This window comes from Vicugna pacos, chromosome 9, assembly GCF_048564905.1.
Source record: "Vicugna pacos chromosome 9, VicPac4, whole genome shotgun sequence".
Classification (NCBI taxonomy): Eukaryota; Metazoa; Chordata; class Mammalia; order Artiodactyla; family Camelidae; genus Vicugna; species Vicugna pacos.
The window spans coordinates 1,508,570-1,532,669 of NC_132995.1; the positions used below are offsets into that span (position 1 = coordinate 1,508,570).

General features: G+C 48.3%; 2 long non-coding RNA genes across 3 annotated transcripts in view; both read right to left on the bottom strand.

The window, feature by feature from the left end:
• Positions 1-2,185: 2,185 nt before the first annotated feature.
• On the bottom strand, positions 2,186-4,947 carry LOC140698414 (uncharacterized). Its single transcript, XR_012076199.1, has 2 exons — positions 4,890-4,947; positions 2,186-2,933 (listed from the first exon to the last, which is right to left on the bottom strand). It is a non-coding gene; the product is annotated as an uncharacterized lncRNA (long non-coding RNA).
• Positions 4,948-14,933: 9,986 nt separating this feature from the next.
• LOC140698337 (uncharacterized) overlaps positions 14,934-24,100 on the bottom strand; it is a 71,490-nt gene continuing 62,323 nt past the window's right edge. For both annotated transcript variants that reach the window (XR_012076080.1, XR_012076081.1), the window contains 2 exons: positions 23,715-23,824; positions 14,934-15,085 (listed from right to left, as the gene is read on the bottom strand). This is a non-coding gene — a long non-coding RNA (uncharacterized lncRNA). The remainder of the gene's footprint in view (positions 15,086-23,714; positions 23,825-24,100) is intronic.

The window sequence follows — 24,100 nt, forward strand, 5'->3', positions numbered from 1 at the left end:
ACGGATGGATGGATGGATGAACCAATGATTAAGGTAGGTAATGAGAACGGGGGCTTGCAGGAGACTTGCAATGTCTAACACCGCGCAAACGTCCAAGGGTGCAATTCTACTGAGGGGAAGAGCTCCTGGGGCTCGGGCCCGCCCCGCACCAGCTGATCTCGCCGTCCACTGTCGCAGGCTGCGCTCCGGGAAGGACCTCTCACCTGGAGCGCTGGACCAAGGCCGCCTCAGCCCGTTGCCGCGGGAACTGGACCAAGGCCAGCGGGAGACGGGAGGGGCTGACAAGCGCAGGGCGAGCGCCTCGGGGCGCGGCCGTGCCTGGCCCTGGAGGTGCGTGCGCGCGCGGGTTCGAGGCCGGCTTAGCACACCTGCCACGCGATACACGCGCGTGGAAAGAACAAGGTACGTTCGACACCCACACCCACGCCCACGCCCACTCCGTGCCGTGAGGAATGTTACAGGGCAATCTCTGTCTGATTCTGGGGGAGAACTGCCCTGCCCAGTACTCCTTGCTAAGTGGGTTTTGGTGGGTGGCGTTCAAAACACGAAGCACTAGTGGAGAAAGCGACTAATGTCAGCTACTGGCACAACCATGAACACAGCGCGGGGGGCGCGACAGTGCTAAGCGCTGACTTGTGAGCAGGGCCACGGGCGGAGTCCTGCCGGTGGCTCGCGGTGGCCTCGGGACCCCAGCGCACGGGGCGCTGAGAACTCCCCGAAACGCAAGTGGCTTCTAGGAGAGGGCTTTCTTCTTTCGACCGCAAGCCGCGACATCACTTGCTTTGATTAACCGCCTCATAAACGTCTCTGCAACGACCTCAGGGTAGGCGCTTGTGAATTCCAGAAGCGGAGTTGCTGGGGCAAGGGCGGACATGCTTCAGCCTTTGGCGTTTCGCCAAAAACGCGCGCCAGAGCGGGTGCGTCCCACACGCGCCCGCCACCGCACGTCCCCCTGCTCTCATCCTGGCGCACCTGCGGTGGCGGGAATTGTGTTTGCTTGTGGCTCCAGTTTTTGGGTCACGAGGGAGGTGAGACCTCTGTTTAAACTAACGCTGGCGGAACTTCGGCTTTTGTGCTTTGTGAACACCGTTTCAGATCCCTGTTCTGTATTTCTGTCTTGGTGTTTTCACTCTAACGCACCCGAAGCACAGTTTACACAGGAGCGACACAGAGGCCCTCCACTATCGCGTCTGCAACAATGAATTTAACCAATGAATTCCCCCCGATCTGTGTTAACTGTAGTCTCATCTCTCTACAAATACATATACACAATTTAAAGAGTTTAAAAATTGTGCCAAAAATCACATACCATAAAATTTACCATCTTAACCAGTTCTAAGCATACAGTTTAGTAGTGTTAAGTCCATTCGCGCTGTTGTACAACCATCCAGCCCCAGAGCTCTCTTCATCTTGTTAAACTGAAATGCTGCCCCCACTAAAATAACCCCCCATTCCGTCAGCCCCCAAGCCCCTAGCAGTCACTATCCCACTTTCTGCCTCTATGAATTGGATTTCTCCAGGTACCTCGTATAAGCAGAATCATACAGGACTCGTCTTTTTTTAACTGGCTTATTGCGCTTAGCATAATGTCCTCAAGGCTCACCCAAGTTGTAGCCTATGTCAGAATCCCCTTCCTTTTTTTTTTTTTTAATACTTTTAATTTTATTTTGGGGGGTACTTAGGTTTATTTTGGGGGGGTAGTAGGGTTTGAACCCAGGACCTCATGCATGCTAAGCACACACTCTACCACTGAGCTGTACACCTCTGCCCACACCATTTTACATTTCCACTGACAGTGTAGGAGGGTTTCAATTTCTCCACACCCTCTCCAGTACTTGTGGTGGTCCTCCCGCAGCACCTGGAGCAGGGAACTAGCTCCAGGACCTTGGCAGATACCAAGTTCCGGGACACCCAAGTCCCTTAGACGTGGCCCTCCAGTGTCCACAGATTCAACCAGCTGAACCTCTCTGCATCTGGTTGACTCTGCAGGGGCTGAGCTGCAGATGTGAAGGGCTACTTGTATTTTCTGTATTTTTAAAAAAAACACTCATCATCCTAATGGGGGTGAGGTGGCGTCTCACTGTTTTATTTTCATGTCATTTTTATTATAGGTTATTACAAGCAATTGAAAATAGTTCCCTGTGCTACACAAACTACTGCATACAAAACAGATTAAAAAACAAAGTCCATTTGCTTTTTTATTTAGAGTGTATTTTTCTGAGAGTTGAATAATATACTGCCTTTCTCAAGTGTCGGTGTTGAACAGAGGTAATTTTTCGTCTCACTGTCTTTATGTGGTCAGATTCCTGGACCTCTTCTTGCACACTTCTGTGCTTCTGTGACCTGCTCACAAGCCCTTCCCTGCCCGTCACGGCAAGAACATTCGCAGAGTCTCACATGGAGCCGAAAAGAGAAGACCACTGGGCTCCACGGTGCTCACACAGAGGAGCTCTGTTTTTCAATAAGGTCCTGGTTGCTGTTGCTCATAGAGGAATCTGAGCCAGAATTAAATTGAAAAGACAGTTCATGTGGGACAGAAGTTTCTCCCGGAAACCCACGGCCCTTTGGACGGAGCACAAGTGCCAGATAAATCAACCCACCTCAGAATGTCCCCTGATTAATGAGCTGAATGCCACACTAGAGAGTCCAAGCTCTCTCCATAATGCCTTCTTGCTCAGGAAGGGAAGGCTGTTTCAGAAACAGTAAAACGTAGCCAGTACTCTGGGCACATTCACTCCCAGAGCGCAGACATCTTTAAGCCTGGTTGTCAGTTCTGTAGATGACACCCCTGGAGCTGGTTGCACATGAGTTTCTCTCTGCTTTTTTGGGGGGTTAAAATGTTGACTCTTCACATTCTGATGGCTGGTTCCTGTGCCGAATGACTTTACTGGGACCTCACAGGCATCAAGCATTTATAGCCGACCTCCGAAATTCTGTATTACAATGAGTTAGTTAAAAAAATCAATGAGAATAATTATAATTGAGATATAGATGTGTACTGCTTGACATTTAAGGAGAAAATCCTTATGATTTTGTAACCTTGTTTCCTGTGTATGTGTTTGTAAATTCATCCACAGAAATATATTGAAATGAAGCCGTTTTTTCTTTATTTTTCTTCCTTTTTCCTTCCTTTCTCCCTTTCTCTTTCTTTTCTTCCTCCCTTCTTTTCTTGCTCTTTCTCTCTTTCTCCCTCTATCTTTCTCCCTTCCTTCCTCTCTCTCCCCTCACCCTGTCTCTCTCTCTCTTCCACTCTCTCTCCTCCGTCTCTCCTCCTCCTCCTCTTGCTATGGGGGTGAGGGTTCTCCTTCCTCATTGTTAAGGCACGCCCATTAGTAGGACAGCAGAGGATGCCTTCTGGATGGTGAAAGCTCATTCCCTGTGGCAGCAGAGGCAGCAGTGAATTCTTGAATCCAGGAGCAGTAGCGTGTGTCCTTCCCAGGCCAGTCCTGTGGCCAGCTGCTGACTGAGTCTGGCTCCAGAACCTCACACAGGAATCTAAAGCCTTCCTGGCTTCTCTCACACTACCCATCACCCCCTCCACACCTCTCTGAACAGCTGGAGTTCATCATAGTGGTTTCTGTGCTCGAGGCCAAGAATGCGGGCTGCTACACCAGCATCTCCTTGATCTGGTGCCCCAGATTCCTGGTGCTGGGAGGTGATGGCCTCCAGGACCACAGCTTGCCCAGATCTTGCCTCTGCATGAAGTAGCAAAAGATGCCCCTTCTCTGGGAGGGTGCGGCCTCGCACCACGAGGGCACAGCTTGGGGGGCGAGCATGGTTTGCATTCCAAACCTCTCACTTGCCCACTTGCGCAGCGAACAGCCTGGCCAACCCTACACAGACGCCCTGTGGCCTCCCTACACATATTCCAATCTTTAGCGAGGGAAATAAGAGCTTCCTACTTCGCCTGCTGCATACACCTAGCTCGAATTTATTGGGTGCTTCCTGTATGCTAAACATAAACTCGAATGTGAAGTTTAACCTTAGATCTGTCTGAGTCAGGAGTTCCTGTAGCCTCCATTATAACCCCTGTTAATACAGATAAATAATATTATCTATATTAATACTTACAGTGGTTAAGTAATAAAATTTGAAGGGGTTTTCTATGACCTCAAGGGCCCTCTTTTTTTGTAAGTTTAATGGATTTTTTTTCCATTAAAAAAAACTGAAGTATAGTCAATTTACAATGTTGTGTCAATTTCTGGTGGACAGCATCATGTTTCAGTCATATATATACGTACATATATTCCTTTTCATATTCTTTTTCATTATAGGTTACTACAAGACATTGAATATATTTGCCTATGCTATACAGTACGAACTTGTTTATCTATTTTATATATAGTGGTTAATATCTGCAAATCTTGAATTCCCAATTTAGCCCTCCCCACCCCCTTTCCCCCGGTAATCATACGTTTGTTCTATATGTCTGTACGTCTGTTTCTGTTTTGTAAATAAGTTCATTTGTGTCTTTTTTTTTTTTTAGATTCCACATATAAGCAATATCATATGGTATTTTTCTTTCTCTTTCTGGCTTACTTCACTTAGTGTGACGATCTTTAGGTCCATCCGTGTTGAGGCAAATGGTATTTTTATTCTTTTTTATGGATGAGTAGTATTCCATTGTATAAGTATACCACAGCTTCTTTATCCAGTCATCTGTCGATGGACATTTAGGTGGTTTCTATGTCTTGGCCGTTGTATCAAGGGCCCTCATAACCAGATGAGGAAACTGAGGCTCAGGGCTTACAGAGGAAGGGCATGATGGATTAGCACTAAGTGAATCTGAACCCAGTGCCCCATATTTAACCAGACGCCGGGTGACCTCCAGTCTTCCTCCCTGTGCATCAGGGACCTCGTCTGTAAGGGGCTGTGGGAGGACCACTCACCTTTCAGGATTCCGAGGAGTGAATCGAAGGCATGCAGCAGGTGTCTAGCATAGCACAGTCACACAGCTGGGTTACGGGGATCGCTGCCACCACTGCCATCGTCGTCACAATCAGCACCTTCGACCCCCTCCCAGCTGTAGCACTGACGGCCCTGCACGAGGCACCGTCCTGCCCCAAGTCCAGCCTCACGCCTCTCTCTGTGTCCCTCTCCACGACAGCCACCCTAATTCACGCCAGCTGCCCAGCTCTCGTCTTGTTCGCTCCTGAGTGTCGGGCATCCTGTGCCGAGGCCCACAGCCCAGCGTGGTCCCCGAGTAAACCATCCTCCCGAAGCCACTCTGTGTGCCGCGGGGCGTGATTCCTCCGCCTCCTCGCGGGCTCCGAGCCACCGGGGGCTCCCACACCTGTGTCACTGATGGACACCACGAATGAAAATTACGCTGTCTCCATTACGTCGTACGGAGGCTGGTTAACCCGAGCCAAGGTGCTTTCCAGCGGGCCCTGGGCTTGCTCCGCCGCTGACCTCGCCTCTTCCGCTCTGGCCGCTCAGGGGGGTTTGCCTAGAGCCTCAAAGAGACCCAGCCCACTCCAGGGTTTTGTTTCTGCTGGTTCAACCGTGGGAACCGCTCTTCCCCCAGACCTTGTTCACTCCCTTCCCTTCTGCGTCTGCTCCGTTTCCATCCCCTCCTGGGCCCTCTTGCTCAAGCCTCCGCATCACTCCGCGCTCATCGAAATGTGACTTTGTGTCCGACTGTTCACCGCTTGTAACTCTACTAGAATAAAAGCACCAAGACAGAGGGATGGTTGTTTTTTTTTTTTTTTTTTTGGACTGTTTCTGTTGCATCCACACCCTTGGGCTGCACCAGCCACCAGCACTCGGCGAGCCCTGGGTACCCATTTGTCAAATGATTAAACGCACGTGTCAGATGAACGGATGCCTCAGACATCAGGGTCTCGGGGCAGACACCGCTGTGTTCCGCCTACCATTGCATCCCCAGCTCCAGGAAAAGCGTCATACACAGTGGGGCTCGATCAATACGTCGAGTGAATCAAATGAAGGCGTGCTGAAAAGCCGAGAGCAATACCCTGGGCTCCGCGCAGAAGGTCTCTGGACGCCGCGAGGCCGGCGGAGACCGCGAGGCCGGCGGAGACCGCGAGGCCGATGGAGACCCCGAGGCGCCGAGTTCGTGTTCTTCCGCTGTGACCCCAGTCTAAGGACGAGCAGGAACGGACACAAAAGACGGCCCGACCCGGCGAGGGGAGCGGAGGGGAGGGGGGCTGCAGGTGTGAGCCTCCCCAACCCCCAGGCTTGGTCTTTGTCATCTGTTTTCTCTCAAGAGCTGTCACCTGATGTGCGCGGAGGCAGGCGCAGGCCGTTGCCATGGAAACTGTAGCCCGATCGGCCGGAGGAAGAGGAGGGGAGGGGGCCCGGAGAGGCGGCTGGAAATTTCCAGCTCCGAAGTTAGACGCTGTGTGTGCGCGTCGTGGGGAGGGGGGATTGGGAAAGCCTGCCTAGCGCGAAGCAGGTGCCCCTTACAAGTTTGTGGTGGAGGTGCCGGGTTCTGCGCCCTCTCCCCGAGTCCGCGGGGGCCGGGAGGCTTTGCCGCTCATTGCTCTGTGCGCTGCGAGGCGCGCCGCGCCCGCGTGGCCCGCCTTCCGCGAGGAACTCTGTTCTCGAGTCCAGAACAATGCCAAGAAGCGGTGGACCAAGAGAGCGGGGGAAACATTTCGGAGACTTCGAGGGCAATAAAGAAACACAAACAGGGAGGGAGGGAGACAGGGTGCGGCTGGGTCTTCCACCAGCTAATCATTCAGCCGGTTGTGCCCACTTTCTTTTCTTTGCTTAAAAAAATTTTTTTTTTAAATTTGGGGGTGAGTAATTAGGTTTATTTATTTATTTACTCTTTTATTTGATGGAGGTGCTGGGGATTGAACCCAGGACCTCTGCATGCTAAGAGGGAGCTCTACCCTCCCGCCTCTTCTGAACTTTTAAACTGTTCACCTGACTCGATGGTGTGAACACACCCCAGTGGATCTGCACATTCTCTTGTCGGTGGACATTCAGGTTGTAACCATTTTCCCACCGTGGCTATGACAAGCAACCCTGATGTCTCTAGCGCCCAGAGCTGCGCCTGGTATGTGGTTTCTGCTCAATAAACACTTGTCAGAGGGGAGGAAAATAGGTCAGGGGAAGGGCGCGTACATAGCTCACACAGAGGTCCTGGGTTCAATCCCCAGCACCTCCACCAAAAAAAAAAAAAAAAAAATCAGATGAATAAAAGGCACAACGAACTGGCCTCCGTCCACACCTGGGAGAGTCTGTTCCAGGGCACAGCTCTCAGCGTGGGTTTCCTGAGCGGGCGGGGAACGCACATCACCAGCTGCTGTTCTTAGTGTTGTCAGAGTGCTCTCCAGGATGGCCTTGGACTTGCATCCTGTCTTTTTCGCTCACGGAAATAGACGCTTTCTGACAACAGACACATTCTCAGCCTTCCATCATCCTCTGATGGGAGTGTGGGCGCACAGCGGGTATTCAAGAGACATTTGCAGGCACTGAGTAAGTGGACGAGTAGGTGGGCTATATTGGCTCAAATATGAATAATGGTGCGTGTACAAGTGTTTAATCCAATTCTTGCTTATTGAACATGGAATCATAACATTAAATATCCTTCAAAACACAGTTTCTTCATCACGCAACGAATGTATGTCTTTGGTCTGTAAGGTCCTGCTGCGATGGCATTTCTCACGTCCCAGGGCACACATTCTAGAACTTTCCCATTGGTCGCTCCCCCAGCAAGACTGCCCTTACCATTGTGTGGGTGTCTGTATCTTTCTGAATATCTGCGGTGGGGGGAGGGGGCAGATTCCCCGGGGTGGATTTGCTGGGTCAAAGGGCATGCACATATTAAACTTTGATGACTTTTACCAAAAGAACTTGCCAGAAGGGTTATAACAAATTGCATTCTCCCCACTAGCCTGGGAAAGCATCCATTTTCCACAAAATCGCCAACTCTGCTTGTCTATATTTTAATCTTTGTCCACCTGACAGCTGAAAAAAATGACTTGCCAGTTTGGTTTTCAAGTCTCTCTCTATGTATATGAGTACAAAGAAGTGGGAACATCATTTTGTATTTTTTTAAACATTTCAATTTTCTCCTTTAAAGCTTTTCTGTCCATCTGTGTATTCTGAAGTTCATTTTCTCCCATATTTTTAATGCATTTCTTGTAAACACAATTAAAGTACGAAAGATATAATTTCTTTGATTCTCATTGGGTTGTAAGTAGTTTTACCTACTTACTTTGGTTTATATTATTTAAAATTTTTTTCTGCATCTACTTTTTCAGCTCTTATGGAGTCAGATTAATTTATCTTTTTTTTTTTCCTGTGTTGTAAGTTCTAGAGTTGTATTTAGTGGGCCTTTTTCCACTCAAATTATAAAAATACTCACTCAAGCTTTCTGGTGGTAAGCAGAAAACGGAAGGTCCTCAGCTCTTTCTCCCTGCCCTAATGTTGCCCTCCCTCCTCCTCCTCAGACAAACACTAGGCTATTCAACATCCAACCAACCCCGCCCGTCCATCCAAGAAAGGAAACTTGAAGCTATGCTATCGGGTTAAATGGATAAAGGCATCAGAATCCCAGTTTTCACAGACATGGAAAATAAACTTGTGGTCCCCAAAGGGGAAAGGCAAGGGATAAATTAGGAGTTTGGAATTAGCAGATACAAATTACTATATATAAAATGGATAAACAACAAGGTCTTATGTTATATCACAGGGAACTATATTCAATATCTTGTAATAACCTATAATGAATATATATATATAAAACTGAATCACTATGCTGTACACCAGAAACTAACACAATATTGTAAACCAAATAAACTTCAATAATTAAAAAAAAAAAGAATCTCAGTTTTCATCAATAGATAACTGGATAAGGAAGATGTGGTATATTCACCCAATGGAAAACTATTCAGCCATAAAAAAGAATAAAACAATGCCATTTTCAGCAACATGGATAGACCTGGAGATTGTCATTCTAAGTGAAGTAAGCCACAAAGAGAAAGAAAAATACCGTATGATATCACTTAAATGTGGAATCTTAAAAAATGACACAAATTAACTCATTTACAAAACAGAAGCAGGCTCACAGACATAGAAAACAAACTTATGGTTACCAGGGGGTAAAGGGGGTGGGGAGGGGTAATTTGGGAGTTCAAGATTTGCTGATACTAACTGCTATATATAAAACAGACCAACAAAAAGTTTCTACCGTATAGCACAGGGAACTATATTTAATATCTTATAGTAACCTATAATGAAGAAGAATATGGAAAGGAATATAAGTATGTGTATGTATGACTGAACCATGATGCTGTCCACCAGAAACTGATGCAACATTGTAAACTGACTCTACTTCAAAGGAAAGAATGTAAAACTTAAACACGTGTTAAAAAGAATCTCAGTTTTGAGTTGAACAGAATCCATTCACTTGTTCATTTATTCACATTCTAAAGATGTTTGAAGACCCTACTATGTGCCAGGCATGCTGGGGAGGGATTGTGACGTTCTTTCTTTCTTTATGATGTATCCCTTCGCCTCGCGTGACCCCTGGCGTGCAGTGGTCCTTCCATGAACTTTTGCTAAACGAATCTGAAAAAAATCTTGTTTGAAGGAACAAATGTCGCCGGCAGCTCAGCTCTCAGACCAAAGAGCATGCCTTTTCTGGTGTTTGATTGTCCTCCTGCCACCGGCTCCTGGAACAGTCAATCCATATTTGTTGAATAAATGAACACATAAATGAACAAGTAGAAGAAACGATAATGCTGATGTCACTGATGCTCAAAAGACGTGTGTGGACATAGAAAACAAACATGGTTACCAAAGGGGAAGGGAGGGGAGGGATAAATTAGGAGTTTGCGATTTGCAGATACTAACTACTATATATAAAATAGATAAACAACAAGGTCCTACGGTACAGCACAGGGGACTATATTCAATGCCTTGTAGTAACCTATAAGAAAAAACTCTGAAAAAGAATATATATATAAGGGGGAGAGTGTAGCTCAGTGGTAGAGTGCATGCTTAGCATGCACAAGGTCCTGGGTTCAATCCCCAGTACCTCCACTAAAAAAAAAAAAAGAATAAGTAAAAAAATAAACGAGTAAACCTAATTACCTTCCTTAAAAAAGCAAAAAAAAATTGTTTTAACAAAAGAATATATATATATGTACATATAACTGAACCAGTATGTTGTACACCAGAAACTAACACAACGTTGTAAATCAACTTTAATTTACATCATTAAAAAAAAAAAGATGTGTGATTTCACGCTGGGACTGGGAGGCCCTCACAGGCAAACTGACGATCTTTTGCAAAGCTCCCATTCAGAGGCGTTTAAGGGGCACCAGAGCTCTACGTGAGTCCTACTGCTGCAGGACTGCGGGGTGAGACCTTCCCATCCCCCACGCTGCCCCTTCCCTTTGAGAACAATTACCTGTTCTACAGAGGGAGGCAGGCTCAGGCTGTTGCCATGGAAACTGCAGCTGGAGCAGGGGAAGGAGGGGGCTGCGGACCATACGACCAACCTCGCGCAACTGAGGCTGGAATTTTCCAGGCTCAGGAGTCAGTGTGTGTGTGTGTGGGTGTGTGGTGGTGGTGGTGGTGGTGGTGGTGATGGCCGGGGTGTTCAAAACGCCAGGCAAGCACACCTCAGGTGCATAATAAGTGTTTGTTGAGTGAATGGATGGTTGTGCCCCTCATGCCCCCAACTCAGACCACAGTTGTCTCGGGAAGGTTTTCTCCTCACTGTAGGGTAGATATTTGTGCCCACGTGTGACTGCAGCCCAAACTGCATTCACTCTATGGCCCTTGTTCCTTGCTGACTCAAAGCCGCGAACTCACAGAGAAAGAGGGCTCTGGTACAGCCACAGGAACTTACAAAGGTGACAGGAGGTGTGGCTGGCGGCTGTGGGTGCGGCTCTCTCCACGCAACTTTCATTCATTGAGATCTCTGTCTGTGGATACGCCTGACTCATTCTCTCATCTGCTACCTTGTATTCCTCCATAGGGCTGTACCATGATTTATTTTTCCATTCTTCCATCAGTAGACTTTTTTTTCACTACAAAGAATACGAATAGCCCCCACCCCTAGCATAGGCCATTGATGACACTGGATAGATACTGCAATGGGCATTCTTGTGCCGAGTCCTTGCGGGAATAGGGACAGAGTCCCCCTCCCCAGGGTGTTTATACAGAAGCAGAATGGCTGGGCTATCGAGTGGTTTCTTCAGCCCCAACATGGTTGATGTTTTGGGCCAGTTACTCCTTTTGGGGGCAGAGGACTGTCCTGTGCATTGTGGGCTGCTTGGTGGCATCCCTGGTCTCAGTTCACCAGATGCCATAGCACCCCTCCCCACCAAGTTGTGACAGTCAGAACTGTCCCTAAGCACTGCCAAATACACTCTTGGGTGAAAGAGGCAAAAATCATCCCCACATGAGAACCACTGGGCGTTTCCACCTTCTCTAGATACTGACAAAGCGGGGTTCTATCTTTCTGCACTTTTTTTTCCCTATCTGTTCTCCCACTTAACTGAAATGCTTTGTGGGGAGGGACCTTCCCTGGGTTGGTTCTGCTGGAACAGACTCTACAGATGTGTTCTTTTCTGGTTTTGATGAAGACTCAACTCCCAGATGGGGAACTGCTCCATCAAAGGACATTCAAACTTATTGCTAAGATGTGGATCAGAAACATGGCACCAGCCCTCCCGTTCACGCCAGCCTGTGAATGTGTCCATTTCCCCATCCTGTGTCCTTACCCACCCCACACATTATTTTTTCCCTTCCTTTTCCATATGAATGGTGGGAAGTGACATATTCTGATTTTTATATCAAGTTTGTCAGACTCTAAGTGGAATATTTTTTCCTACTTCTTTATAATTTGAATTTTTCTCTTTGCAGCTTCTTCTCAACCTCTTTTGGGCTTCATTTTTGTCTTTTGGACCTTTTGGACCTGTTTGCAGTCTGTTTGTATATTCATCACATAATTTTTGACTGGGTTGCATCTGGTTTTGGCAGCTTCTTTGTTCAATTGTTTTTGTTTTCCTTGTGGTATGTTTTCCCCAGTTACCTATATGTTCAACATATACAGAGACACACTTACTCACCCCTCCTTTTATGTGTGTTGGTGGTTGCCATATTCCTTAGGGAGATGTTTCACATCACATGGTTATTAAAATGCTCACTATGAAGAGGGTATGGCTCAGTGGTGGAGCCCACGCTTAGCACGCACAAGGTCCTGGGTTCAATCTCCGGTACCTCCATTAAAAATATATATATTTACCGTCTTTGCCTTGTGGTGAGCAGGCTGTTCCTGGCTCTGGTGACTACAGAAGAGTTTGGGGCTCCACGTGAATAGAAAAGAGGGCTTAGGTGGCTAATGGTTAGCTGTTGTGCAGTGTGTGGACAGGGAGCAGTCAAAGACCCTGCCCTGGGGCAGCTGGAAAACAAGTGAGTTCACATGTCTACAGACGGCGAGTCCTGATCTTGGGACAGAGCATGCTGAAATATGCCTGGATGGGCAGGAACTGTCCAGAAGGACAAAACCCAAGTGTGTCCATACTCTGGAAGGAGAAGGTGCAATGCCCACCAGGAAGAAAGGTCATCCCAGAGAGAACTGGGCTGACGGCAGAGTGGAGAATGTCACCTCCCCTCTGTGTCTGAGCAAGTGTCCTGGGAAGGGCAGGTTCAGCCAAGACTCTGCTGCTCAAACAAGGGCCCAGGTACCAGGGCCATCCATCACCAGTGACGTGACCAACCATCCCGATTTGCCTGGGACTGACAGGTTCCCTGGGACTCTGCTAAGACTGAGAGCCCTGGCCAGCCAGGGAGTTTGGGCACCCTTAGCACCCGGGAACTCAAGAGCAACGCGGAATAATGCACACCCGTCCAGACTTGCTCAGTTAGCTCCCCAGGTGATCTGGATGCATTTGAAGTTTGAGAAGCTCTGCTCTGGGGGGCAGAGCTGAGAAGGGGAGAGGAGGCTGGTGGGACCAAGCCTCGCCAGGCAGCACCTACCTCGCCCCTCCGCCCTGCGCATCCCAGACCCCCGTCCTCACCACCCATGCGGAGGACGGGGCACTTGGGGCTGCCTCGCCCCTCTCCTGGGTGTATTAACAATGCCTCTTTTTTCTGTATTCTTTTTTTAAATGGAAGCATAGCTGATTTACAATGTTGTCTTAGTTTCTGGCATACGGCACAGTGATTCAGTTATACACATATATGTTCTTTTTCAATAGGTTATCACGGCCACTGAATGTAGTTTCCTGTGGTATACAGTAGGTCCTATTGCTCACCTACTCTGTATTAATAGTTTGCATCTGTTAACCCCAAACTCCTAACTTCTACCCCACCTCTTTTCCCTGTTGGTAACCATTAATTTGTTTTCTACGTCTGTGCGTCTGTTTCTGGTTTGTACCTAAGTTCATTTGTGTCTTTTTTTTTAGATTCCACATATAAGCAATATCACACGGTATTTGTCTGTCTCTGTCTGACCGACTTCACCCAGTACGATCATTCCCAGGCCCATCCGTGTTGCCGCCAGCAGCACTAGCTCATCCTTCTTTATTGGCTGAGCGGTGTTCGCTCTTTTCTATGCTCCGATGCTGGGACACCTTGGGGTCTTGCTGACCCTGAGGAGACTGCCTCTCCCAGGGGTAGCCAATCCCTAGAGAGTGCAAACAGCTGGCCTGGGAGGGCACTTCTGATACACAAGCCCACCCGTCCAGAGCCCACACCCAACCCCTCCGGGCAGGCCCACACACTCCAGCCACTGTCCGCCTGCCCCTGTCCTCCCAGGGCAGGCACCCGACCGCCGGGGCAGCCCCTCCACTCCAGAGCCTGCTGAAAAGACTCCCAACAGCCCATGCTAAGCCTGTTCACCCTGCCTCACCCATGGTTTCCCTCACTCCTCTGCCTCCTGCCCGACCCTGGTGGCCCCCGACCCCGGGTGGCCCCCGGTGGCAGAACGTGCCCCCTTCTCCTGGGAACGGTGAGTAACACACTGTCATTTCGACGGCAGTCATCTCCTGATGTGTTGGCCGGGCCATACCTGAATAACAATAAAGTCTATATTTTAAGACATGGGGTCACGGTCACCGCGGGGCAGGCCGGCCCAGGAACACCCTCAGTTGGGTCTGCACTTTGTAAGGTTCAGCCTAAGCATGGACAAGGGTGAGAAGGGTGGCGACGGGGAGAACCGTGAGGACGCGGTCTGGTCCACGCGAGAGATGCTGGGGGTGTGATGCGGGCAGAGGGACGAGCAAGGCTGGACAGGGCTGTGGGAGGCACGTGCTTGGGCCACGTGTGTCTTCTTCTCCTCCCAACAGGCCTCTGCCCTTTTGTTTACAGGTACTCGTGGTCCCTGTCATACACGCAGGGTCACCCCACCGCGAGCACATCCATCTAGTCTCTGGTCTCTTGTTCTGAGCTTGAGGACTTGAGGCGTCCTCCCCAGACGTGGAAATCTTAGCAGCCCTAAATCTCACTGTGCCTGCGTCCAGAACACTCCGTTTCTCCTTGCTCCCCATCTCTTTCTCACCTCCTGCAATAACCTCCTTGTGGTCTTGTGTCCTTCCCCAAGTTAAAAATGGCCCTGCCCCTCCATGAGTCACTGCTGCTTTTAGGATGAACTGCCACCCTCACCCCATTCCAAGCAGCAGCGTCAGTATTTTCCTGGAGGCGGGGGCCAGTCGGACAAGGGCTTGCTCGGAGCAGCTTAGCAGGACTTCTCCGGTAGGCTCTTTGCGAAGATTTCTAAACCTAAACCTCCAGGCGCTGTAACTCTCACAAACACACGTGAGGGTGGGGCTGAGGAGCTGCCTGTGTGCTCACAGGTACAGTGTTTCGTTTTGGTTTTTTGCAGGGGGAGGTAATGAGGTTTATTTTTAGAGGAGGCCCTGGGGACTGAACCCAGGACCTCCTGCGTGCTAAGCACGTGCTCCACCTCCCTCCCCCACACGTACAATGTTTAAAGGACACAAATGAACAGTCACGCTTCGCGTTGCTTGAGCATGTTTGGGGTGTACTGTAGACTCCAGGTGGCCAAGGATTTATGGAGTATTTCCTGTGCACCAGGCATGTGACAGCTCTTCAGGATAAACGTTTGGAAGGGTGCATGTGGGATTATCAGCCCTTCCTGCAAATAAAGAAGAATTTGGTGAAAACAGGGTTCAAACCTGTTATCTCTGGAGGAGCTGGCTGATGCATACCCCACGTTTGTGCAGGGGGTGCTGCTGACTTTGTTCAGCAGACCTAATGGCGCAGTCCTCATACGTGAGATGGAGCCTATGATGTGAAGGGGCGTGCTGAGGGGCACGAGGGGGAAAGGGCCTTGAAGTCTGACATTTACTTGAGGGTGTTTGTCTGTCCCCCCAGATGAGAGCAGACAGGCAGACGAAGCTGACGAGTGCAGCAACTCTCGAGCGCACGGTGGACACCATGGTCTTCCCTGTAGCACTCTTCCCTCTTCTCTAAGATTAAAACTTTGGAACAGTTACAAGAGAAGTGATTATAAAAGAAAAAATATGTATGCTTTAGAAACGGTATCTCCAGAGTGGCAGCTACCATGTGCTTCTTTTGGAAAGAAATTCTCTTCTTCCTTACATAGATGAGAAAAAAACACATGCCTCATACATATTTATATATATTTTAGATATAAGATATATGTTTTTATATAAATATATATGTACAAGAGATATGTGTTTATGTGGAAATAGAAGTATATACGTGTCGCACTGCAGCCAGGAATTAATCTCAGATCGGGGACCATTCCAAGCTTGCTGTGTGAGGTTTCCTCTGGTCCCTGGGACATTCCAACAGCTTCACCCCAGGGAAAAAGGTCTCTCATGACTCTGCTTTCTATTTTCTATTCCCACTTTAAACGCTGGCCCCCCTCTTCTCTCCTGACCACATCCCTGCCACCATGCTGGCCCAGGCTTCCATTACCAGATTCCCGGATGGCTGCCACAGCCTCCCCCTCCCCTCACCTGAGGTGCACCATGTAGCACCGCCCAGTCTCCCAGCTCCTCCCCCTCCACCACTCAACCTGACAGACAGTTCGTCAATGCTGCAAGCACCGAGGTCATGATATGTCTGCTTTGGTCTTCCCATTAATCCAGCGCGATGGATGGATTCTTCATGAATGCAGCCCCAGTGCACAAAGATGTGGACAGAAAGGGGGACGGCCACAGCATGCTGGGGAGATGAAGTAACTGGGCACGAGACAGCAACGTACGGGAACGGCATAGAAAATGAGAACTTGGCACGGGCGTGATCTAGAGAAAAATAACAAGTCCCTTTGCTTTTGAAAGTGCCGTCAAAATTCTGAAGAAATAGCTCACATCATGGGAACTGTCCTCACTGGTGAAAAAAAACCGGGTGATCAACTGCAAAGCTACAGATAGCCTCAATGTCCAGTGGAAATGGGCAGGCCCGTCTCTGCAGTGAGCACAACTAAACAGAAGCACAGCATCTAACAAACAGGGAGGGCAGCCGAGTCCCCAGGCTGGGGATAAAATGCAGGAACACAAGCAAATCACGAGCACTTCTACCCGCTTTGACCCAGTCGCTGGACTTCCAGAAGTTCTTTCTAGGGAACTAATGAGGCACACAGACACACATCTGAATGGAGGCTGGGTGTTCTTTTTTTCTTTCTGGAAGAGTGAAATGTTAGAAAAACATTTCCCTTTCACAGAGACAGACCAAGCCCTTTCCTCTCCCTAAGGGGTCTCTACCCGGCTAAGCTGAACCCTTCACACTTTCAGTCCTTCCCTTTCTCAGGGAGGGAGGCTGATGGCCCAGTTCCCTGTTCCGGTATCAGTCAGAGTCCTACCAGAGAAACAGAACTGGTGGTGTCATGGGCTCAGCTGTGTGCCCCCCCCCCCGAATCCACACACCGATGTCCTGACACCCAGGGCCTCACACAATCTGGCTGTGTTTGGAGACGGGGCCTTAAAAGAGGTGATTAGAGGTTAAATGAAGTCGTATGGTTGGGCCCTAATCCAGTCTGATGGGCGTCCTTGCACAGAGAGCAGATTGGGACACACACACAGAGGGACGGCCAGGCGAGGACAGAGCGGGAGGCGAGCCGCGGAAGGGGGTCTCGGGGGATCCGTCCTGCCCACTCCTTCACCTCACACTTTGAGTCTCCAGCATCGCGAGAAAATACGATTCTGTTGTTTAAGCTCCTCTGCTTGTGGTACTTTGTTACAGTAACAAACATACTAATTCTGTATACCAACTGATGCTACGTCGGTCTGTCTATCGGTCTATCTACCTATCTGTCTATCTGAATATATATATATATACAGATATACACGAGAGATGTGCGTGTCTCTACAGATACAGATTCAGAGCCGTATCTCTCTCTGTATCTACACTGACAGAGAGAGAGAGACATAAGTAGGAAGACAGGTATGTTTTGGAGTTTTTTTCTAATGGACTCTTCTCAAGGAAATGGCTCCCATGGTTGTGGGTCTGGCAAGCTTGGGATTTGCAGGGTTGGCCAGCAGGCTGGAAACGCAGGCAGGAGCTGATGCTGCAGTCCTGAGACAGAATTTCTTCTTCCTCAAGGAAACCTCGGTGTTTGCTCCTCAGGCCTTTCAACTGATCAGGTGAGGCCCACCCACCCCGTCCTTATTTAAAGTCAACTGATTGTAGATGCTACTCACAGCTACAAAAGCACCTCCAAAGCCACCCCTGGGCTGGAGTCTGACTGAACGCCTGGGCCAAGCAGACACACAAAACCAACCATGACAGTTCCTGACTCCTGGCTCCCCACCGCCCCCACCCCACCAGTCACTAGGGCCTGTCAAATCCACCTCCATCCATCACCTGGATCAGCTCTGTCTCCCACCTTCCCCTCTACCTGCCCCCCGCGTCCAGGCCTCCACGCCTCTCACCTGTGATCCAGCTATCAGTCTTCTCTCTCTCTCTTTTTTTCGGTTGGGGGAGGTAATTGGGTTTATTTAATTGATGTTCTAAGTGGCAGTACTGGGGGCTGAACCCAGGACCTCGTACATGCTAAGCATGTGCTCTACCACTGAGCTGTATGCTCCCTCAGCCTTCTTTTCACTGGTCTCCTCCATCCGGCAATCCTTGGAGCCAATGTGGACTTTCTTAAAAGAAAGACGCCCGCGTCCCCTTCTTGGGTTAAAACACATCAACGGATTCACTCTTTAGATGAAGATTTTACTCTTTACCGTGATCTGCAAGCAACCTAAGCCCCCGCATTTCTGCACAGGAGGCGGTGGGGGGGCCCTCCGTTTGGGGAAGCGCATTAGTCTGTGAGGACCGCCGTAGGTCCTCACGCACCCGGCAGCCTCCACGGCAGAAAGGGACTGTCTCCCGGCCCTGGAGGGCAGGCACCCGAACCAAAGCGTCAGCAGGGTCGGCTTCCTCCGAGGGTCACGAGGGAAGGCCTGCTGCAAGCTCCTCTCTTTGCTTTGTAGACAGACAAGACGTCTTCTCCCTGAGTCTTCACGTGACCCTCCCTCTGCCTGTGTCTGTGCCCAAATCTCCTCTTCTAATAAGGACGCCAGTCCTGTGGGTCAGGAGTAATAACCTAATGTCCTCATTTTAACCTGATCCCTTCTGTAGAGACCTTATCTCCAGGAAGGTGACATTCCAGAGGACTGAGGGTTAGGGCGTCAGCATATGCCTTTGCGGGGAAGCCATTCGACCCACAATGGAAGTAAGGAGTCCTTTGCTGTGAGGCCGTGTTCCTACAAAGTTGTTAACTATTACGCAAAATGGGCGCAACAGTGACAATATAACAGAATGCACAACAGTTATGCAGAAAGGCAGACGCACCCTGGACGAGAAGTATGTGAGGGTGAGCTCGATTTAGGCATACACAGGGAGGTGAGGTAATAAAAGGAAGTTCTCATGGATCCGGTTTCGAAGCGAACTAATGACAGAAATTCAGTTCCATGAGTGTCTTCAAGATGAGGCTGGAGTCATAGCTGAACATCAGTGGAGCTAGAAAATAATGAAGAAGAAGGATTTCCACTCCCAGTCCCTGGAAAAAGCTGACTCCAAGTGCTCAGTGGCAGGATCAGGGGCTATAATCCATAAAGTGAAAACCACAATGAAGTATTTTTACGTTTTGGAAATAGAGGTCTCCAAAGCGTTGGCCAGGTCTGCGGTGTTTCTGAGAAAACCGTTCCATTCCTGAGTTTGGATGGCAGCCTCGGCATTGCCTGGGGTTCAGCTGGGCATGTAGCTTGTGAAACAAGGAGGAAATTCCATGGTGTGTCCTTGAACTGGAGTTTTATCTGGCGGCTGACATTCTAACTGCTTCTTCTCGGGAGCCGTGGGCATCGAGTCAGCAATGTCTTTCCCTCCTGACCCACTTTCCTATTTTGGTTTGGCCCAGATTCCTCCCAGAGTCCTGGGAGTCTGGAGCCTCCCGCAGGGCTGGAGTCCATGGGAGTGGGGGCGGGGAGGACAGCGCTGGGACCACACGGGTGAGTAGCTCTATAATCTTGGGGTGGGGGAGGCAACACAAACTATAATGCTAACACCAAAACCCAGAAACAAAAATGTGGACAAACGGGACTCCACAGCAGCTGAAAATTCACACGTGGAGTGGAGAAAAAGGTTAACAGCAACTGTTTGCCAGGGCTGAGATCCCGAACCCAATACCGCTGACCTCAGAGCGTGCAAAGTCTGACTCTCCGCAGCCTTGCTTTCCACACAACGACTGGAGCGCGAACGGCCGGTCACAGCTGACTACTGCTCGCAGTCAGAACGCTACACAGTCATAAAAAAGAATGAAATGATGCCATGTGCAGCAACACGGATGGACCTGGAGAGCGTCATGTAAGGCAACTAAGCCAGAAAGGGAAAGAAAAACACCGTATGATGTCACTTATATGTGGAATCTAAAAGATAGACACAAATGAACTTATTTACAAACCAGAAACAGGCTCACAGACATAGAAAATATACTTAAAATTACCAGGGCGGGGAAAGAGGTGGGAGGGCTACATTGGGAGTTTGGGATTTGCAGATACTGTACCATATATAAAAGAGATAAAGAGCAAGGTTCTATGGTACAGCCCAGACCTCCTCCTGGAGCTGCAGGTATATTCTAAGTCAGAGGAAGTTTGATGTTCCCATCTCAGTATGTTCACAGTGGATCCCACGAAAAACGAGAAGCCAAGTCCATCAGCACATTGGATCACATCACTCTCCAAAATACACTTTCAGCCATTCCACTCACCCCTAAATAATTCCCCAATACTCCCCATCCTCTCCTAAAACTCTGCCATTACTCTGGCCTCGCTCCGTAGTGTGGTGCTTAGATCAGTGGTCTGAAACGTGGCCATATACAGAAATAAAATATCGGAACTTCCATTTTTATTTTATCTTATACTTGGGGACTTTTCTAAGTTTTAATCTGCACAGAGCATGTCTCTGTGTGTACCATTTATAATTAAATTAATAAGAGTGCATTAGAGGGGTTAACTAAATCCTTTATTTCCAGCCATGCTAGTGGCCATGGCCAGCTCCCCTGGTATCTGCCCACTTCTTTCCTTCCCTCCTCGTCCCTCCGTCCCTGAGGCCAGCGTGATCTTTCTACATTGCATCCTTAACCCGGGAGCCTTTCTGAGCTGGACTGGTTTGGGCACTTCAGCCTCAACAAGTTCAAACTTGACCTCATCTTGTACAACAAAACTCATCCATCAACAGGTTCCATCAAGGCTGTCTCCCTGATTCCACTGCACCCACATACATTCAAAATTTAACCTGTCATAGGTAGACCAGTTGTTCCAAAAATGGATGCATGTAGGGTGACCAATGAGCAAAGGTTCTCAACGGGCATTTCCGCAAAGAAGATAAACAAATGGCCAAGAAGCACATGAAAAGATGTTCAGTATCTTTAGCCATCAAGGAAATTCAAATCACAAAAGCAAGGAGAGTCCTCTTCACACCTATGGGGATGGCTATAATCAAAAAGACAGATGCTGCCATTGCAGCAACATGCATGGACTTGGAGGGCACTATGCTAAGTGCAACAAGTCAGGCAAAGATAAATACTATGCTGTCACTTATATGTGGAATCTAAAAAATACAACCAGTTAGTGACTATAACAGAAAAGAAGCAGACTCACAGATACAGAGAAGCAACTAGTGGTTACCCGTGGGGAGAGGGTGGAGGGGCAATGCAGGGGTGGGTGTCAGACAGGCTCAAGGATATTGTGCATAACATGGGGGATACAGCCAACACTTTGTAATTACTGTAAATGGAAAGTCACCTTTAAAATCGTATTGAAATTAAATCTTTCTTTTTTAAAGATTTAAACAAGTGTTGGCGAGAATATAGAGAAACTGGAACCCTCAGAAACGCTGCGGGGGGGATGCAAAATGGCGTAGCTGCTTTGAACAACAGTGGCAGGTCCTCAAAAATTTAAATACAGAGTCACCATAAGACCCAGCAATTCTACTCCTAGGCACATACGTAAAAGAAATGAAAACGTAACTCCTGACGAAAACTTGCAGATAAACACTCATAGTAGCATTACTTACAATAACCAAAAGGGGAAAAAACTGAGACGTCCATCACCTTATGAGCAGATGAACAAAACGTGGTCTGTCCACACAATGGGCTATATACATTTAGCTGTAAAGAGGAATTAAGTGCTGATACATGTTACAACACGGATGCACCCAACGACATTACGCGAAGAGAAAGAAGCTATACCCCAAAAGCCACGTGCTGTGTGATTATTCAGAACAGGAAAACTATAGAGACAGAAAACAGATTCTGTGCTGCCTCGAGTGGCGGGGAGTTGGGAGGAAATGGAGAGTGACCACTGAGGACCCCAGGATTTCTTTGTGGAGTGATAAAAGCGTTCCAAAATTGATCACGGTGGCGGCTGCACGACTCTGCGGACATTCTCAAAACCATCCCAATTACATTCTTTGAATGGGTGAATTGTAATAGTATGTGAGTGATGTCTCAATAAAGCTGTTATTAAAAAGTTTAAGTGTATTCTTGTTTGTTTAGTGTTGCTCTGGATGCATGGAGTTCTATGCAGCCGGGGGTAGGGTGGCATCCACTACGCACCGCAAGGTGAGATATCCACACACAAGCACTCTTGCACACCAGGACCCCTCACAGACCCTCGTGATGGGAACCCAGAAAAAGAGAAGGCGGGATATTCACCTCCAGAGAGTCAGGTGGTGGGGAGGAAACCAATGGAGGTTGGAAACCGGGGACACAGTCTGCAAAACAGATGACTAGTATTTAATGTTTTTATGGTTTGGAAATGGAGGGCTTCAGAACACTGGCTTGGTTGTGCTGTTTCCGAGAAGGCCAGTCCCTTCCTGAGTTGGATGGCAACATATATATTGCTTGGATTCCAGTCCAGCCTTTAGCTCATTAATCAGGGGAAAATTCCATGGTGGGTTGTTGAACTGAGGTTTTATCTGGCACCTGGGCCAGAGGTTGACATTCAAACTACTTCCCGTGGACTAAGAGTCTTCAGTCAGAAAGGTGCCTGCCATCTAGACCTCTTTTCTGTTTATTTAGGTTGGGCCCAGATCCTTCCTGCGGCAACAGAGGCTGTCTTGAGGGGCCCTAGAGCACTGCCGTGGGATTACGATTCGAGCCACCTTGTGACTTTCAGTCTTCTATTAGCCATTACTAGTCACCATCTTTATTTTCTATTACCTATTAAAAAAAAAGGTTTCAGCATGCAATCGATGTAAAAATTGTTCATGAGGTATTTCACGCCCTTTTTTTTATACCAAGTCCTTGAAACCTAATGTGTGGCACATCTCAGTTCAGTCAAACCATGTTTAAAATGCTTAACAGCCACAAGCGACCCGTGGCTACTTTCTGGACAGGTCAGCCTGAGTGTTTTGCCTGAACAGGGGAAAGCAGTGGTTGGAGCAGGAGAGTGGACCCATGGCTTCCATTTCACCATCACGTCAAGAAAACTGAAGCTATGGGATGAAGAAGGATTTACTAAACATGACAGAAAAAGTCAATGAGCATTAAATAATAACAAACCTACACATCTGACTCCACGAGAATCAAAAACGTGCTTATGAGGGGCAACGTCCACCATGTACAAGGCTGGAATGACCACCGCAGGACAAGCAGGGATGATCGCCAAGGCCTCCATCTCACTAATATACGAAGAGTCGTGCCAGAGGAAGAGAATGATGCCAGAACAGAGAAATGGGCAGAGAATGTGAACCGACTAGTTACAAGAGAATATTTGCAGGTGCCACGAACACCAAGAACCAAAGAGACGCCACTACACTTCTAACATGGAGACAGGCCCACCAGTCAAAAGGGTTTGGGCAAGTGACGGTTTGAAGTGAAAGACACTAATGAAGTTAGGAAGATTGCAGGGAATCCATGTTCTCAAATGCCGGTGGCTGAATATGGATTTGGTGACAAGTACCAAGGTTTAAAAAGCATGTGTGCTTTGACCTAGTGAGTCTTCTCCTGAGAATCTAATGCCCACGAATAGTCACAAACATTCAGAAACCCACAGAGCAGTTATCACATCTTTGCGACAGCAAGAGGTGGGCACCAAGGGTATGTAAGGATGCACAAAGGTATTAACCTGCCATCACGGTGCACCACTGGTCACTGCATGAGATAAACTCTTTTCCTCCTAGAAGCGATCTTGTTTCTTGAGGAACATTTAATATCATGATAACATGTTCAATGATGAAGTAGGCTAAATGTACGTCTAGACACCTCAATGCCAATTTTAAGAAAAATAATCCATTCATTCACTCACCCATATTTGAGAGACATAAACTGAAGTCCTGCTATGCAGCAGACTCTGTTATGTGAAGCACTGGGGATACTTTGAAGAACACAAAACAAAGCTGGTCCTTGCTTATGAAGCTGCCAAGAGAAAACAAAGAAAATTCCACTTTAGAGAGAAATTCGGCACATCTGAAAACAGAATTTTCCCCAAGGCTCCACCCTTACCTACCTGACCTGGAGAAATTCTCCACCAGGTGGGCAAGGCAACAATACAAGAATATTCCTTGCAAACTTCATTCACTCAGTGAATATTTATCAAGCAACAAGATGCGTCAGGCACTGTGCGAGATACTCAGTGACTGTGATACCACAGAGAAAAAATTTAAAATTGCTGGGGGGAGGGTATAGCTCAGT